Below are 16,274 nucleotides of genomic sequence, written 5' to 3' on the forward strand. Positions count from 1 at the left end.
GAGAGAATGCCCTCAAAAAACCCTCGGCACCGCCGGGCACTCCAGCGAGTTGTTAATAATTTAACCTCCCACCTGAACCCAACCCACCTGTTTTTTGGGTTTAAAATTCCCCCCAAAGAGTACAAAAGCAAGGAAGTTATGCTAAACCTTTATAAAACACTGGTTAGGTCCCAGATGGAATATTACGGCCAATTCAGGGCACCACACTTTAGGAAGGATGTCAAGGCCTTAGAGACGGTGCAGAAGAGATTTACTAGAATAAGAACATAAGAATTGGGAGCAGGAGTAGGCCAGACGGCCCTCAAGCCTGCTCCGCCATTCAATAAGATCATGATTGATTTTCGACTTCAACTCCACTTTCCTGCCCGATCTCCATATCCCTTGATTCCCCTAGGATCTAAAAATCTATCTATCTCAGCCTTGATTATACTCAATGATTCAGCATCCACAGCACTTTGAGGTAGAGAATTCAAAAGATTCACAACTCTCCAAGTGAAGAAATTCCTCTTCATCTCAGCCTTAAATGGCCATCCCCTTGCCCTGAGACTATGCCCCTTAATTTTAGACTCTCCAGCCAGGGGAAACAACCTCTCAGCATCTACCCTGTCAATCCCCCTCAGAATCTTACATGTTTCAATGAGACCACCTCTCATTCTTCTAAACTCCAGAGAGTATAGGCCCATTCTACACAACCTCTCATCACAGGACAGCCCTCTCATCCCAGGAATTAATCTAATGAATTTCCTTTCTTCCTAAGGTAAGGAGACCAAAGCTGCGCCCAGTACTCCAGGTGTGGTCTCACCAAGGCCCTGTACAATTGTAGTAGGATTCCCTTACTCTTATACTCCAACCCCCTTGCAATAAAGGACAACATGCCATTTGCCTTCCTAATTGCTTGCTGTATCTACATGCTAACTTTCTGTGTTTCCTGTATGAAGATACCTAAATCTCTCTGAACACCAACATTTACTAGTTTCTCACCATTTAAAAAATATTCTGTTTTTTCTATTCTTCCTACCAAAGTGAATAACCTTAGATTTCCCCACATTATACAATATCTGTCAACTTATTGCCTACTCATTTAACCTGTCTATAGCAGTTTGCAGACTCTGTCCTTCTACATTACAGCATTTCCTACATTTCCTACAGTACAACAGTGACTGCACTTCAAAAGTATTTCATTGGCTGTAAAGTGCTATTGGACACCCTGAGGTCGTGAAAGGTGCTATATAAATGCAAGTCTTTCTTTTCCTCACAGCTTACTTTCCCACCTAGCTTTGTATCATCAGCAAACTTGGATTCGTTACACTCGGTCCCTTCATCTAGGTCATTAATGTAGATTGTAAATAGCTGAGGCCCCAACACTGATCCTTGCAGCACCCCACTAGTTACAGCCTGCCAACCGAAAAATGACCTGTTTATCCCTACTCTCTGTTTTCTGTCTGTTAACCAATCCTCTATCCATGCTAATATATTACCCCCAACCCCATGAGCCCTTATCTTGCACAACAACCTTTTATGTGGCACCTTATCGAATGCCTTTTGGAAATCCAAATATACTGCATGTACTGGTTCCCCTTTATCTATCCTGCTAGTTACATCCTCAAAGAACTGTAATAAATTTGTTAAACACGATTTCCCTTTCATAAAACCATGTTGACTCTGCCTAATCATATTATGATTTTCTAAGTGCACTGTTATCACTTCCTTAAAAATGGATTCCAGCATTTTCCCGACAACTGATGTCAGGCTAACTGGCCTGTAGTTCCCTGTTTTCTCTCTCCCTCCTTTCTTGAATAGTGGGATTATATTTGCTAACTTCTAATCTGCTGGGACCGTTCCTGAATCGGGAATTTTGGAAGATCACAACCAATGCATCTATTATCTCTGCAGCCATCTCTTTTAGAACTCTAGGATGTAGGCCATCAGGTCCTGGGGATTTGTCGGCTTTTAGTCACATTAGATTCTCAAGTACTTTTTCTCTACTGATCTTAATTACTTTAAGTTCCTCACTCTTATTAGCCCCTTGGTTTCCCATAATTTTTGGTATGCTTTTTGTGTCTTCTACTGTGAAGACAGATACAAAATATTTGTTTAAAGTCTCTGCCACTTCCTTATTCCCCATAATAATTTCACCTGTCTCAGCCTTTAAAGGGACCAATGCTTACTTTTGCTACTCTCTTCTTTTAACATACTTGTAGAAGCTCTTACAATCTCTATTTATATTTCTTGCTAGTTTACTCTCACATGCTATTTTTTCTGTTTTCTCCCTTTTTATCAATGTTTTGGTCATCCTATGCTGGTTTCTAAAGCTCTCCCAATCCTTAGGCTTACTACTATTCTTCGCAACATTATAAGCTTCTTACTTTAACCTAATACTATTCTTAACTTCTTGAGTTAGCCACAGATGGATCATTTTTCCCATGGAGTTTTTATTTCTCAATGGAATGTATATTCATTGAGAATTTTAGAATATTTATTTTAATGTTTGCCACTGCTTATCTACCGTCTTACCTTTTAATCTAATTTCCCAATCTATCTTAGCCAACTCGCCCCTCCTACCTATGTAATTGGCTATATTTAAGTTTAAGACTCTAGTTTCCTACATAAGTATTTCACTCTCAAACCCAATGTGAAATTTTATCATATCATGATCCCTCTTCCCCAGAGGATTCTTTACTATGAGATTACTAATTAACTCATTACACAATGCAAGATCCAAAATAGCCTAAAATAAAAACAGAAAATGCTGGAGACACTCAGCAAGTCAGGCAGCATCTGTGAAGAGAGAAACAGAGTTAACGGCCCAGAAATTCCAGAACGGGGCTTGCAGCGCGTGCAAGCCCCGTATTTGCACTTACCCCGCGCTCGTGCCGATCAGCTTCTGGGACGCCTGAACTTGCAGAAATAGAAAGCACATTCCCAGGCAGCGTATGACATCATGCCACCCAGGAGTGCAGCCAGCGCGAAGCCAGGAGCGTGCAGTGTAAGTGAGACACACCCCTTGAGGTCTCAGTTTCACTGGACACGCCCCCAATGTTTCTGTCAAGCTGCTAAGGATTTTTACATGCAAAGCAGCAGTTTAAATAGGTTTTTGGAAGTTTTTTGAAGATTTTGGTAACTTTTATAAACTTTTTAAAATGTTTACATTATTTTGAGTAATCTGAAGTAGTTTTAAAGAGAATTAAAGCAATTTAAAGACTTTTAAAAGCCCTAAAAGAATTTTTTTAATTCCATTTATTTATTTAGCAATGTCGTCGTCATACGTGTCTTCACACTGTTCCCTTTGGGGAACTGTATGAAGTGGTGGAAGGATTTATGGCCATGATTAACGCTCATTCCGTGACCGTAACCATCTTTGAACCAGCCATTAGGGCAGTTAGTCCTATGGCGGGAGGGTTTTACAGGCTCCCACAAGCTATACAAGGAGGGGGGGCCACCCACACCCACGGACGCAAATATCCCACTGGATGTCAACCCAGAATTTAGAGCCGGAGCTCCGACTCCACTTGCCGGGACTGTCTGGAGCGGGGTTCGAAACCCTACCCTGATCTGGCCCAGCGGCGGGGATCCTACCGCTATGACAAAGGCCCAATCCAATTAGCAACGTGAAATGGCAGCATAGGGCTCCAGTCACGGGGAGGGAAAAGGCGCAGGAAATGTATGGGTGTCACCTTTTGTGCGGAGTGGACAGTGTGAGGATACGTACGATGATGACCTCTTGCGCAATGCACCTCCTTGGGCCCTCAGTCGCAGATGCGAGGGGGCAAGTCGTGCAATTGTTAAATTTTTTATTTTATTGACATGTAAAATGTTGGCCCAGTAATTCCCTTCCAAATGCGCTAGTACGGTCGGGGTACTTACGCATCTGGCCGGATGAAATGCCGGTTTTCAGCATTCACAGTGCATGTGGGGAAAACCGGCATTTCCTGTCCTCTGAACGAAGGGGTTCAGAGGCAGAACGCGTGCGACTGCACAGGCAGCGCGTGCGCAGTATAATTCGCCGCTTTCATTACTGCTTTCAGTGAGGTCAAGTCCTTACAACTTACACATGAAAAAAGCATGGGTACAGTTGCTCCACAGGCTGCGGAGGAAGATATTTCTTATCGTGGAGCTTCTGAAAGTATGTATGTCTGTATATATTCCTTTGCGTGTTATGTATATATTCCTTTACTTATGTGTATGAATGTATTATTTAATTATGACTTTCAGAGAAAGTAACTTATTTGAAAATCATAATTAAAAACATACATTCATACACATTAGTAAAGGAATATAAAACATACATACATATACGTAAAGGAATATATGTGGACATACATACATAACTCATTCTCACATTCCATTCACACAGCCACAATTGCTCCTTCTACCTACCGTTCTGAAAACCCTTTAAAAAAAAAAAATTTTTAACTTTAAAACTTACTTAAAATTTCTTAAAATAACTTCCCTCCCTTTCCCAAACAGAAATATTGCATTTCAGAAGCTCCACGATAAAATGTTTCTTCCTCCGCAGCCAATGAACCACTTTACACTTGCTTTTTTCAAGTGTAACTTCTAAGGACTTACGCTCACGGATTTCATGAATTAAATCTACGAAGTTCACTGCGCAAGCGCTGCCTGTGCAGTCGCACGCGCTCGAGGTCTGGAAATGCCGGCGTTCCCCGCATGCGCTGTTCATGCTGAATGCCGGCATTTCCAACGGCCAGATGCGTGAGTACCCCGAGCGCACTCACGCCTTTGGCCGCGAATTTCTGGCCCAACATTTCAGGTCGATGACCTTTTGTCAGAACTGGAAAAAAGCAGGAAATGGAACAGATTTTAAAGCAGGTTTAGGGGCTGGGAAATGGGGGAGGGGATGAAAAAACAAAAAGGGGAAGGTCTGTGATAGGATAGAAGGCAGGAGAATTAAAGAGACATTAAGAGATATTCAAGGCAAAAGGAGATGCCTTGTCTCTGTTATCTCCTTTTGCCTTGAATATCTCTTAATGTCTCTTAACCTCTCCTGCCTTCTATCCTATCACAGGCCTTCCCTTTTGTTCTTTCATCCCCTCCCCCATTTCCCAGCCCCTAAACTTGCTTTAAAATCTGTTCCATTTCCTGCTTTTTTCCAGTTCTGACGAAAGGTCATTGACCTGAAACGTTAACTCTGTTTCTCTCTTCACAGATGCTGCCTGTCCTGCTGAGTATCTCCAGCATTTTCTGTTTTTATTTCAGATTTCCAGCATCTGCAGTATTTTCTTTTTGTATCTAAAATAGCCTGGTTGCTTCCACGACGTATTGTTCTAGGAACTTTCTCAAATGCATTCCATGAACTCGTCCTCCAGACTACCTTTGCCAATTGGATTTGCACAGTCTATTTGAAGATTAAACTCCCCCACAATTATTGCAGTACCTTTGTTACAAGCTCCTATTATTTCTTGATTAATACTCTGTCCAATGGTATAGCTACTGTTAGGGGGGCTATAAACTACTCCCACCCGTGTTTTATGCCCCTTGTTATTCCAATGGTACCTGGGATGAAAGACTTCAGTTACGTGGAGAAACTGGGGTTTGTCTCCTTACAGCGGAAAAGGTTAAGAGGAGATTTGTTGGACTTGGTGGCGACACATTACCAGTGGCTGTGAGAGTGAGCACCACCCTCAACTTTTGTGCCTGCGGATCCTCCCAGGCTGCTACCGAAGACACATCCAGGATCTCCCAGTCAGCTGCACATAAATCATGAATGGTTTTGATAGAGTAATTAAGGAGAACATGTTTCTACTGGTAGAAGGATCGGTTTCCAGAGGATACAGATTTATGGCAATTGGCAAAAGAACCAGAGGCAACACATGAGGAAACATCTGGAATGCACTGCCTGAAAGGGCGGTGGAAGCAGATTCAATAATAACTTTCAAAAGGGAATTGCATAAATACTTGAAAAGGACCAATTTGCTAGGCTCTGGGGAAAGAGCAAGGGAGTGTGACTAATTGGAGGGCTCTTTCAAAGAGCTTTCACAGGCCGATGGGCCAAATGGCCTCATTCCATGCTGTATCATTCTATGGTTCTACGGGGGGGGGGGGGGAATTTTAATAGTAATGAGTGTGTGGGTTTGGGTTTGGGTTCGGGAGGGTCGTTAAAATTGGGGGAAATGCTTGCGGTCCGGAAGCTGGCTCTAACGCGCTGGCCTGCAAGTAGACTTAAGGGGTGGCTGCTAGAAGAAAAAGGATACCTCCTTCAAACTTGGTTGATGACTCCCGCGAGGAACCCCACCAATGAAGCCCAAGAGCGGTACTACGACAGCCATATGGCCACCAGATGCGGCATTGAGCAAGCGATCGGAATGCTCAAGATACGATTCGGGTACTTGGACGGTTCTGGAGGCATCTTTCAGTACTCGCCAGCCAGGGTCTCTAGAATGATCGTAGCGTGCTGGGCTCTGCACAACATTGCGTAGCAGCGAGGATGAGGAGGAGGATGAAGGTGGCGCCCCCCCAAAGCAGCACCCGCTGCTCACGTTGCTGCCCGGGATGCCAGGGATTCCCTTATAGCTATACGTTTCGGTTACTCTCTCCCACTGGACTGATGTAACCATCACATCCAATGGCCACTCTCCCCCCTACCCCAATACCACTGACACAAAGCAGTCCTGTAACCAACCCTCCACCAACCACCCCCCTTTGATCACCGTCAATTCATGTCTTTCCATTCATCAACAAGCTTCTGAAAAGGCGAGTTACCTCCTGGCAAGCAAGAATGGGCAACACGGGGAAGTGATGCAAAGTAATAAATTTTATGTGATTCTGCTAAATAATGGAAACTTAACAACACAACATTTTCTCAAACACCCATGTGCGTACCTTGTTGAACGACAAAGCTTTACTTGTCCTTTTCCCAACACTCCTATGTGGTGCAGCCCCTATGGCTTCATAAGAGGCAGGGGCAGATCTCTGCTCTAACTGTTGAGATGCTCTTGCCGACGATCTTTGGGCGTTGGAGTCCATGGGGGAAAAATTCAGTTGTTTGCGCCTCCCGTTAGTGCCTTAAGAGGGCACTAACGGGGCGCAAAGCAACTAGCGCCCGGGCGCGGCGGTGTTTGCGCCGCTCGCGAAATTAACTAGACATTTTGCGGCGGCGCTAAACTCTACCGCCACGATCTCCTGTGCCAGTAGATTGTGATGTCAGTCGAGTGCGCAATGCCCCGTTTGCGTCCCGGACCGGATATTGAGTGGCGCCCCCTGTTGTGTATTTTGAATGTGGTATTTGAATTGTCCCACATAGCTTACCGTAGTTGTGATGTGCAATGCACTATGGGAAATAGAGTGCATTTAGTTGAGAAGATTCTCTGGAAAGGATGGCTGTTAACTGAACTCTGTCTCCTGCGTACTCTTTTAATTTTTATATCAGCAAGGTTATTAAACTCTTGAGATTTAACACCCCCTGCCTTACCGCCTGCCGCTAGCAACGACAGGTTGAAGGGAGCGTTTTGCTGTCAGGAAGGGACTGGGGGAGCGCTATTTAAAGGGGACCGCTTCCTACCTTTTTTTGTTGGTGACATTTTTGCACCACGCATTCTGAGAGAGAGAGAGAGACTTCTGGAGAGATTCAACGCTGTGTGAAGGAGTTTTGAGTACTGAGCAGCACTTTGCAGGTTTATTTTGATTTGCCCTTCCTTGCTTCGCCAGCGCTCTGAGGTAGCGCCTCGCTCCTCGGCCTTTGTGCCTTAAGACAGGTGTGAAGCGCTTGATTTAGCGCTCCAATCACCTCCAGGGGCGATAAAAGCCAAGTTTGCTGTCGGAGGCAATAATTAGCGACAGGCGCTAAACTTTGCACACGGCCGATAATGGCGCCCCAAACGGGCCGATACCGAATTTTTCCCCCCATATGTCTCCGCTAAAGACTGCTCCAGCTGCGCCTGTGCAGGGGCAGACTCAGCTATTGGGAGAGGAGGCAGCATGTCGGCTACTGGCTGAGGGGAGGCAATGGGTGAGAAGCGGGAGTGCATTGAGTGGAGTGTCCACTTCCAAGGCCCCTTTTGCCATTATCCCTCTCGTGGCTCAGCCGCACATCACTCCTCCCACTCTGTTGGAGAGCAGCTTGGTGCAGATCAGTGATGAGCTATAAAACCAAGATTAAGGGCCGCAATTTTATCATTGGTGGCGGGTTGGGTGCGGGTCAGGTGGTCGGCGGGTTCCGGTCCCGCCTCCACTTTCAGCCGGTCAGAAATTGAAATTTGACCTTAATTGCCCTATTGAATCCCTGCGTGCGCGCTACCCGGCCCAATTAGTGGTTTCGGGTCTGCTGCACGCCTCTGCTGACATCTATCAGCCAGCTGCATTTAAGGGGCCCATGCAGCCTTCTTTCATTCTCATCCTTTTCTGCTGGTTTTCGTGTTGGCAACTACACCCATGACTGCTGCAAGATCCAAGGCCTCTCCCCGCTTTGACGATGACTCCCTCCATGCTCTTGTGGATGGAGTGAGAGGGCGCAAGGAGGTACTCTTCCCATCCTCTGGACAGAGGAAGCCTCCTCAGCAAAGCAAAGCAGCCTGGCTGCAAATTGCTGAGGAGGTCAGCTCCAGATCTTTGTGTGCTCGCTCCTGGGTCCAGTGCAGGAAAAGGTTTAATGACCTGGTACGCTCAGGAAAAGTGAGTATAACATCACACTTGCTCTCAATCTGCTTCCCATCTCCTCTCATCATCAGCACTCTGCATTGTCAACCTACTCCTGCACATCCCACTTTACCCTGACATCACTTGGACCCTTAACCATCCCTCTCTCTCTATGTACAGAATCACTTCACTATTCGACTATGCAGCCCTCACACTAGCTCTCGCTGTTATGCAATGCCAACAACTAACAATGCACAGGGAGGGCCCTTGGTATTGGCACCTCACTCCATCTTTGTCTCTTTCTAAACATCTATGCTATGGATTCTCTACAATCACTCCATCATTCTCACTCAAACTCCACTTGTGTCCCTCATTGCAGGAAAAGAGAGCCCACAATAAGAGGGAGAGGGCCAGGACAGGAGGAGGGCCACCTTCCATAGCCCATATGACCAACGCTGAGGAGGCTGCACTTGAAATCATCAGAGGTGATGAAGATCTGGAAGTGAGGGACGGTCAGATGGGCGCAGCAGAGCAAGCTGGTGACAGAATAGATTTGCAGCCCTCTCATTTACATTGCATGAGTGACTGATATGGCATCTGATACTCATACAGATTGAGTTATGATCATCTGCACAAGTCGATGTGCATGCTACGTTAATATCACATCTCTAACTCATGCCTTTACTTCCCCACAGGACCATCGAGAGCCCCCTTCCCCACTGTACAGGAGGAAGAGCCTGAAGACTCCTCAGAGGAAGCTGCAACCTCTGAGGGTGCAGCATCAGCAGATTTAAGCACACCCAGCACCAGTGCAGATACGCACACCTCGGTGGGACCTTCGCGAGATAGAGTAGTGTTGTTACTTGGTGTACCACATCTCACAAGTGAGCATCAGCAGATGGTGGAGACAGGGACAGCAGTGGAGAGTCCTCATCGGAGGCCACAGAGCGCTCCCAGCTCTGCTCAGCTGCATGTGGACCCTGTGCCTCCGGGTCCATCCAGAAAGAGAGCGGTGCTGGAACTCCAGGAACAAGTGCAGGAGTCTCTGGCAGGTTTTGCAGCCAGGGTAACTGCGAGTGTGGAGAGGATGGAGGAGTCCATGTCTAACATGTGCAGTGCCTTTGTGGAGGCAATGGCACATGAACGCACCACCACGGAAAGGATGGCAACCTCCGTGGAAAGGCTGGCTATGGTCATGGAGAAAATAAGTCGCCAGAGTCAGGAAAACATGGTGAATGTTCAGAATAGATTGACATCTCTGGAGGAGCGATGGGCAGCTATTGAGCAGAGAAACCAGAGCTTCATGCAAGTCCTTTTGAGGAGGATTGCCAGTGCAGAAACAGGTCCTCATGGCCCCCCTGATGTGCAGCAAGGTGCTGTCCAGCCACTTGCTAGCACTGAAGTGCAGCTGACCCATGAGAGGGATGTTGGTGGCAGGCAACAAGGAGGTGTGGGCTCCTCTCCAAGCGCTCACACTCCCATGCCACTGTGGAGCCCTTGGTCAGAGCTCCACCAGAGTCCTCACCCAACTGAGATGGGTGTCTCAGCCCCTGCACAGCCGTAGGAAGGGCAGACTGTTGCCGAGCCCTCACAGGCTCCCAAACCCAGAGGACGCCTGCCAAAAATGTCGACGCAGGAACAGCATGAAAGTGAGCAAGGTGCCTCCACATCTGCTGAATCCACAGGGGAAGCACCACGTAGAAGCACGTGTAATAGGAAGATAAAGGACAATTAGTCACAAGGATAGTCACTTGGGTGATCTGTTCTGTTGTCTTTTGTTCTGTTTAATATTTGGCATTGTCATCCTTTTGTGTATGTATTAAACAAAAGTGATGGGAAACAGTTGAAGGTCTGGCCTGTGTGTTCTGGGAAATGGAAGCTGCATATTGAGGGCTCAGGGTGACTTGCATTTGTAATGATGGTGGTGAGAGTGATAGGAACCCACAGGTTCTTGTCCATTGTGTATGGTGTGATAAGAAGGTGCCAGCCACATGTGTTTGATTCGTCTACCTAAGCAAATCTGGCAAAGATTAGTGCATCCCTTGCATCATGGGCAGCAATGTACTCGTGTGCTGCTGGAGCTGGTGCATATGCCTCCACAAGGTCTTCCTCCTCCTCTTCCTCCTCCTCTTCCTTCTCCTCTTCCTCCTCTTCCTCCTCCTCCTCCTCCTCATCTGAGGAGGCTATGCGCTGAGCCACTTATTCCTCAGGCAGCTGCAAGCCACGATGCTGTGCAATGTTGTGCAGTGCACAGCAGACTACGACAATTCTGGAAACCCTGGCTGGTGAGTACTGTAAGGCTCCACCTGATCTGTCGAGGCATCTGAATCGCATTTTGAGCAAGCCGATGGTTTGCTCTATGATGCTTCTGGTGGAGATGTGGCTCGCATTGTAGTGCTCCTCAGCTTCGTTTGATGGCCTTCTCAATGGTGACATTAGTCACGTCTTCAGGCGATAGCCCTTGTCTCCAAATAGCCATCCGGAAATTTGGGTTGGCGGATTGAAGAGCGGAGGCACAGTAGACTACCGCAGGATGAACAAGTCATGGCAACTGCCAGGGTACTTGGAACAAACATGCAGAATGTCCTTCCTGTGGTTACACGCCAGCTGGACGTTAAGGGAGTGGAAGCCCTTGCGGTTGACAAAAACAGCTGGGTTTTGATGGGGTACCCTAATGGCCACATGTGTGCAGTCTACGATGCCCTGTACCCTTGGCAAACCTGCCATCTTTGCAAAGCCAACCGCACGCACGCAGTTACACCTGCTTGATCCATGGAGAAGTGGATGTAATTGTGCATCTTTGCAAAGAGGGCATCGGTAACCTGCATGATGCAAGTGTGTGTGGCCGACTGGGAGATACCGCTGATGTCTGCTGATGAGGCCTGGTAGGACCCTGAAGCAAAAACATTGAGGGCGGTGGTGACTTTGACAGCCACTGGTAAGGGGTATCCACCCGCTCCTCTGGGCTCCAGGTGTTGGTGCAGCATTGCGCAGATGTTAGCGACTACCTCTTGCGAAAGTCTCAGCCTCCTTTGGCACTGCTGCTCACTCATGTTGAGGAAGCTCATCCTTGGCCTGTAAACCCTGTGGTGGGGGTATCTCCTGTGGCACGGTGCAGTCCTGCACTGATGCCCTCTGCCCTGTACAGCAGCAGGTGGATGAGGAGGAGGTTGGCGCTCTTGTTGTTGCTGCTGCTGTTGTGCCTGGTTCTGCTGCTGCCGCGGCTGCTCTTCCTCCGAAAGTGAGGACCAGGATGACAGGGTATAAATGGTTCCCATGCTGCTGGTAGATATTTCAGTTGAGGACTAGAAGTTATACGCGCTCAGTCAATGTGGGGAGAGGGTTTTCCCAGGAGGTCACAGTGGAGATGGATTTCAGCTTCGCCACTTACAAGCTCAGTAGGCCTGCAAAAAGTGTTCCAACACCTGAAAGAACAAAGTTCTGTCGTCTATAAGTGAGCCTTGTTGAGAGCTCCGTTTTTATGCTGGAGCTGCAGCTGTCAAGACGTCAGGCACTTGCTGAACCCGACACAATCAGCTGGCGTCGTTTGGAAACGGTGTGGAACACGCAGAAAATGTGCAAAAATCGAAAAACGCTGTTAAAATGCCTTAAGGGCCTCTCCCGCTGCTTGGTGGCGGGACTGATCAGGTCTCCCAGAGCCGGCATTTGGCAAAGTGGCGTGGAGTCGGGTTGATGGCGGGATCGCAACCCGCCGTCAATCAAAACAATTTTACCCCTTGACCCGCCTCCTCAGTGCCGATAAAATCGCAGCCAAGGTGTCTGTCTTCCTACTTAAGGCACCAGACATGTTGGCATCCAGAGTCTGCACGGTCGTGATCAAGGCCTGCATGGACTTGTTTAATTGCCACGATTGATGTTCCACAGAGTTGGCCAATCTAGAAAAGAAGACATCCTTGCAATGCCCTGCGACATCAACCCATTCATACTTGAGCTGGGCGCCCCCATTTTCTCTGCAATCATGGTCAGTGGAAGGCATATCAGTATGTCACAGATTATCTGCTGCCCCTTAATGATTATCCTTTTCACAGACAGTCCCCAGGGTACAGCATCTGTGTCCAGCTGAGCAGAGCTTGGAGAGGGCTGCGGCCTCCGACGTGGACTCTCCACAGTTGTCCCTGCCTCCACTGTCTACTCTTGCTCACTTGTGAACTGTGAGTCATCAGGTGAAAACCCAACTGTCTGTCTTACTGGTCCCACCGGAGTGAGAATATCCGCACTGGTGTATGATAAGCATGAGTCCTGTGACAGTGCACCCACAGAACGAATCAGCTCCTCTGAGGATTCATCATCCGGGAGCTCCACCAACTCCTGCTGCACATGTGAAGGCCCTGGCAGAGAGAAAAGATATGAATTAGTCCTGGCAAGGTAAGAATGTTCCAACTTATCATTATGGAGATGATCATATTTCACTCACTGCTGAAGTCAAGACAACATGACTGAGTGTTGTATGACATGTGGGTCGCTGAAATGTCACTGATCTCCAGCATTCCTCCTCTGTAGCTGTCAACTGCACAATCAGTGGAGGACCACATCCGGTTCTCCCCCTCTCCCTGGAGTTCTGCGCTCTCTTCTCCTGCAACAGAGGAAAGAACAGACCTATAGAGTGTAATGGCATGTGTTCACCCAATGGATGCAGTGCATTTGGTGAGGGTGGCTATCAGGGAGAGGTAAAAGGATGAGGGTGAATGGCAGTGGTGGATGGATAGACGGGGATGTGAAGAATTGCACAGAAAGAGAATTATGGGTGTGCTTGCAAGGTAAGTGGGTGTGAGGAGTGATGTGATGGAGTAGACTTGACAAGGCACAGTGGGGGGGAGAGGGGAGGTTGATGCACACAGCATAATGTAGGTGAATGTGCAACTATACTCACCTTTCCTGACTTGGTTAGGTCATTAGAGCACTTCCTGCACTGAATCCAGGAGTGTGGCACAATGCTTCTGGTGGTGACCTCCTGGGCCACCTCCAGCCACGCCTTCTTTACAGCAGCAGTAGGTTTCTTCTTCACATTGCTGGGGAAGAGTATCTCTCTCCTACTCCTTACTGCTCGCATCATTAAACCTTGGTGCAGCCCACGATCATCTGGAATCCATCACAGCACTTCTCCCTCACTTTGCTGCAACTCCTAATTCATCCAAATTCCGTTCTTCGATTGGCCGTTTAAGCGGTCGAGTTGGGATTGGTTAGTGATCCTGCAGGTCTACACCTGTCGCGCATTTGATGCCAAACCTGGTGGCTCCGTTGAAATGCCAGAAACCAACACGCTTAAATGTCTTCCGGGTTTCGCACCCAATATCGCCCCCGCCACCCCACCCCACCCCGCTCCAAACGGGCTTTGGAGTTTTTATCACGACCTATGATTATAGGTGTTTAAAATGATAAACGGATTCGATAGGGCACTTAGAGAGCAACTATTTCCTCTGGTGGGGCGTCCAGAACAAAGGGCCACAATCTTAAAATCAGAGCCAGGACCTTCAGGAGGGAAATCAGGAAACATGGTTTCACACAAAGGGTAGTGGAAATCTGCGCATGCTGGGAGTCAAATGGAGCTTTCAAGACAGATATCGATAGATTTTTGTTAGATAAGGGTATGAAGAAATATGGAGCAAAGGTGAGTAATTAGGGTTGAGGTACAGATCAACCATGATCTAATTGAACAGGCTCGAGAGACAGGATGGCCTACTCCTGTTCCTATGTTCCATTCAGCCTGTCTGTTACATCTCTTGTTCAGCTAAAGGATGCAACAGCACTCGCTTGGTTACTTTATGTTACAGTAACAGGTAAAATGGAATTGAAGAGTAGCTTCCACAGAAGATCAACGCACCACAGCTGGTTCATGAGGTAAAGAGAAGCCAAATTTATGGAGCAGCAACCAACCGGAATCCCTGGTCATCACTGCGGAAGAGAAGGAAGTGAGTGTGATAATGACACAACCTTCCTCCTCTAATGTGCGATGACAGGATAAGATGAGACACGTGTTTCCAAAATCAGGCTGTAAAATTGGATTTAAATACTTCAACAGAACTTAAGAGGCCGGACGAGGAAATGGAAAGGGCGCTCTAATGTCACATTTCTGTGGCAAGTGGAAAAAAAATGTTGCTAATAACGCAGCATCTGATGGTGACATTCGAAATGAACTGCAGGCAGTCCTGAGAAAGACAGGGGGCAATGACATCTGTAATTGTGATAACTCAGAGCTTCTTCCCTTTAACTGTACCTTGGTTTGTAGACACGACTCTGGGGCTGGCAATAAGAATGATAAGGATTTCAGACGCATGTTCTTGTGTGGAAATTTAAGTGGCACCACTAAGAGGAAAGGATTGGTTAGTGGTCAAAATAAAGGGCCTCAGACTTTTAATGAGTCTCAATTACAACTCTACTTGTTTCAAGCATTATCATTGGTAACAACAACAATAGCTTACATTTATAGAGCACCTTTAATGTAGTAAAAGTTCCTGAGATGCTTCACAGGAACCTAATCAGACAAAATTTGACACAGAGCCACATAAGGAGATATTAGGACAGGTGACCAAAAGCTTGATCAAAGAGGTAAGTATTAAGGAGCATCTTAAAGGAGGAGAGAGATGTATAGACCTGGAGAGGTTTAGGGATGGAATTCCAGAGCTCATGACCTAGACAGCTGACGGCATGGCCACTAATTGTGGAGCGATTAAAGTCGGGGATGAGGCTGGAAATGGAGCAAGAGGCTGGAAATGGAGGAGGGCAGAGTTCTCGGAGGGTTGTAGGGCTGGATGAGGTTACGGAGATGGGGAGGGGTGAGGCCATGGAAGGATTGGAAAACAAGGATGAGAATTTAAAATTCGAGGAGTTGTTGGACCGGGAGCCAATGTAGGTCAGCGAGCACAGGAGTGATGGGTGAACGGGACTTGATGCGAGTTAGGATACGGGCAGCAGAGTTTTTGGGTAAATTGCAGAATTCCTTCCTTATTCACAATGTTGAGCTATAACAATTTTCATAGAGAATACAGTCAGATCTTTTGGAATTAATCTGTAGACCTATTTATATCTATTTTACACATTAAAAATCTGGCATCTGCACATACTCCCTGTTGTGTAACACTTACTTCCTGTAACATTTTTCTGTCATATTTATACTTTTTCCATCACACTTGATTAGCTTAAAATGCAACAGCAGCAAATTAAAACTGAAGAGTTAGCGAATATATGAATCAAAATCAAAGAAAGCAGCCAGAAAACTGTCAATGGGAAGTGTATTGTACTGTGTGTCTGCTCATGATCTGTATCCCCTTGTGCTGATCTGCTTTTGCCGACATTGATTTCTCCCCATTTGTTTCTCCTGTTGAGATACCGCGGCAAACGTGGGAGTCGAGACCAGAGCTAGTAAAACACAACTGCTTTATTCAACCTCATGGCAAAGAGAAACTGGAAATGCCCGCGCATCCACTTAAATACTCCCCAGACAGGAAGTGCTCCCGGCAGCCTGTCCCTGTGGGAAACAAGTTGCTGGAGGAAAGGGCCCCCGGCTGGGGGCGTCTGCTTAAACTGTCCGTGCCGCCGTGAGCGGATTATGTCCAGTGGTGGCGTGTCGCCACAGAGCTCCCCCCAGAATCCGCTTAGGAGGAGTGGATGAGTCGTGACGGTGGTCTGATGGTTCTGCCGCAGCGGCTCTGAGTGGTCGCTGG

Source organism: Somniosus microcephalus, chromosome 14, assembly GCF_052327205.1.
Source record: "Somniosus microcephalus isolate GS21.2 chromosome 14, FLI_Smic_1.0, whole genome shotgun sequence".
Classification (NCBI taxonomy): Eukaryota; Metazoa; Chordata; class Chondrichthyes; order Squaliformes; family Somniosidae; genus Somniosus; species Somniosus microcephalus.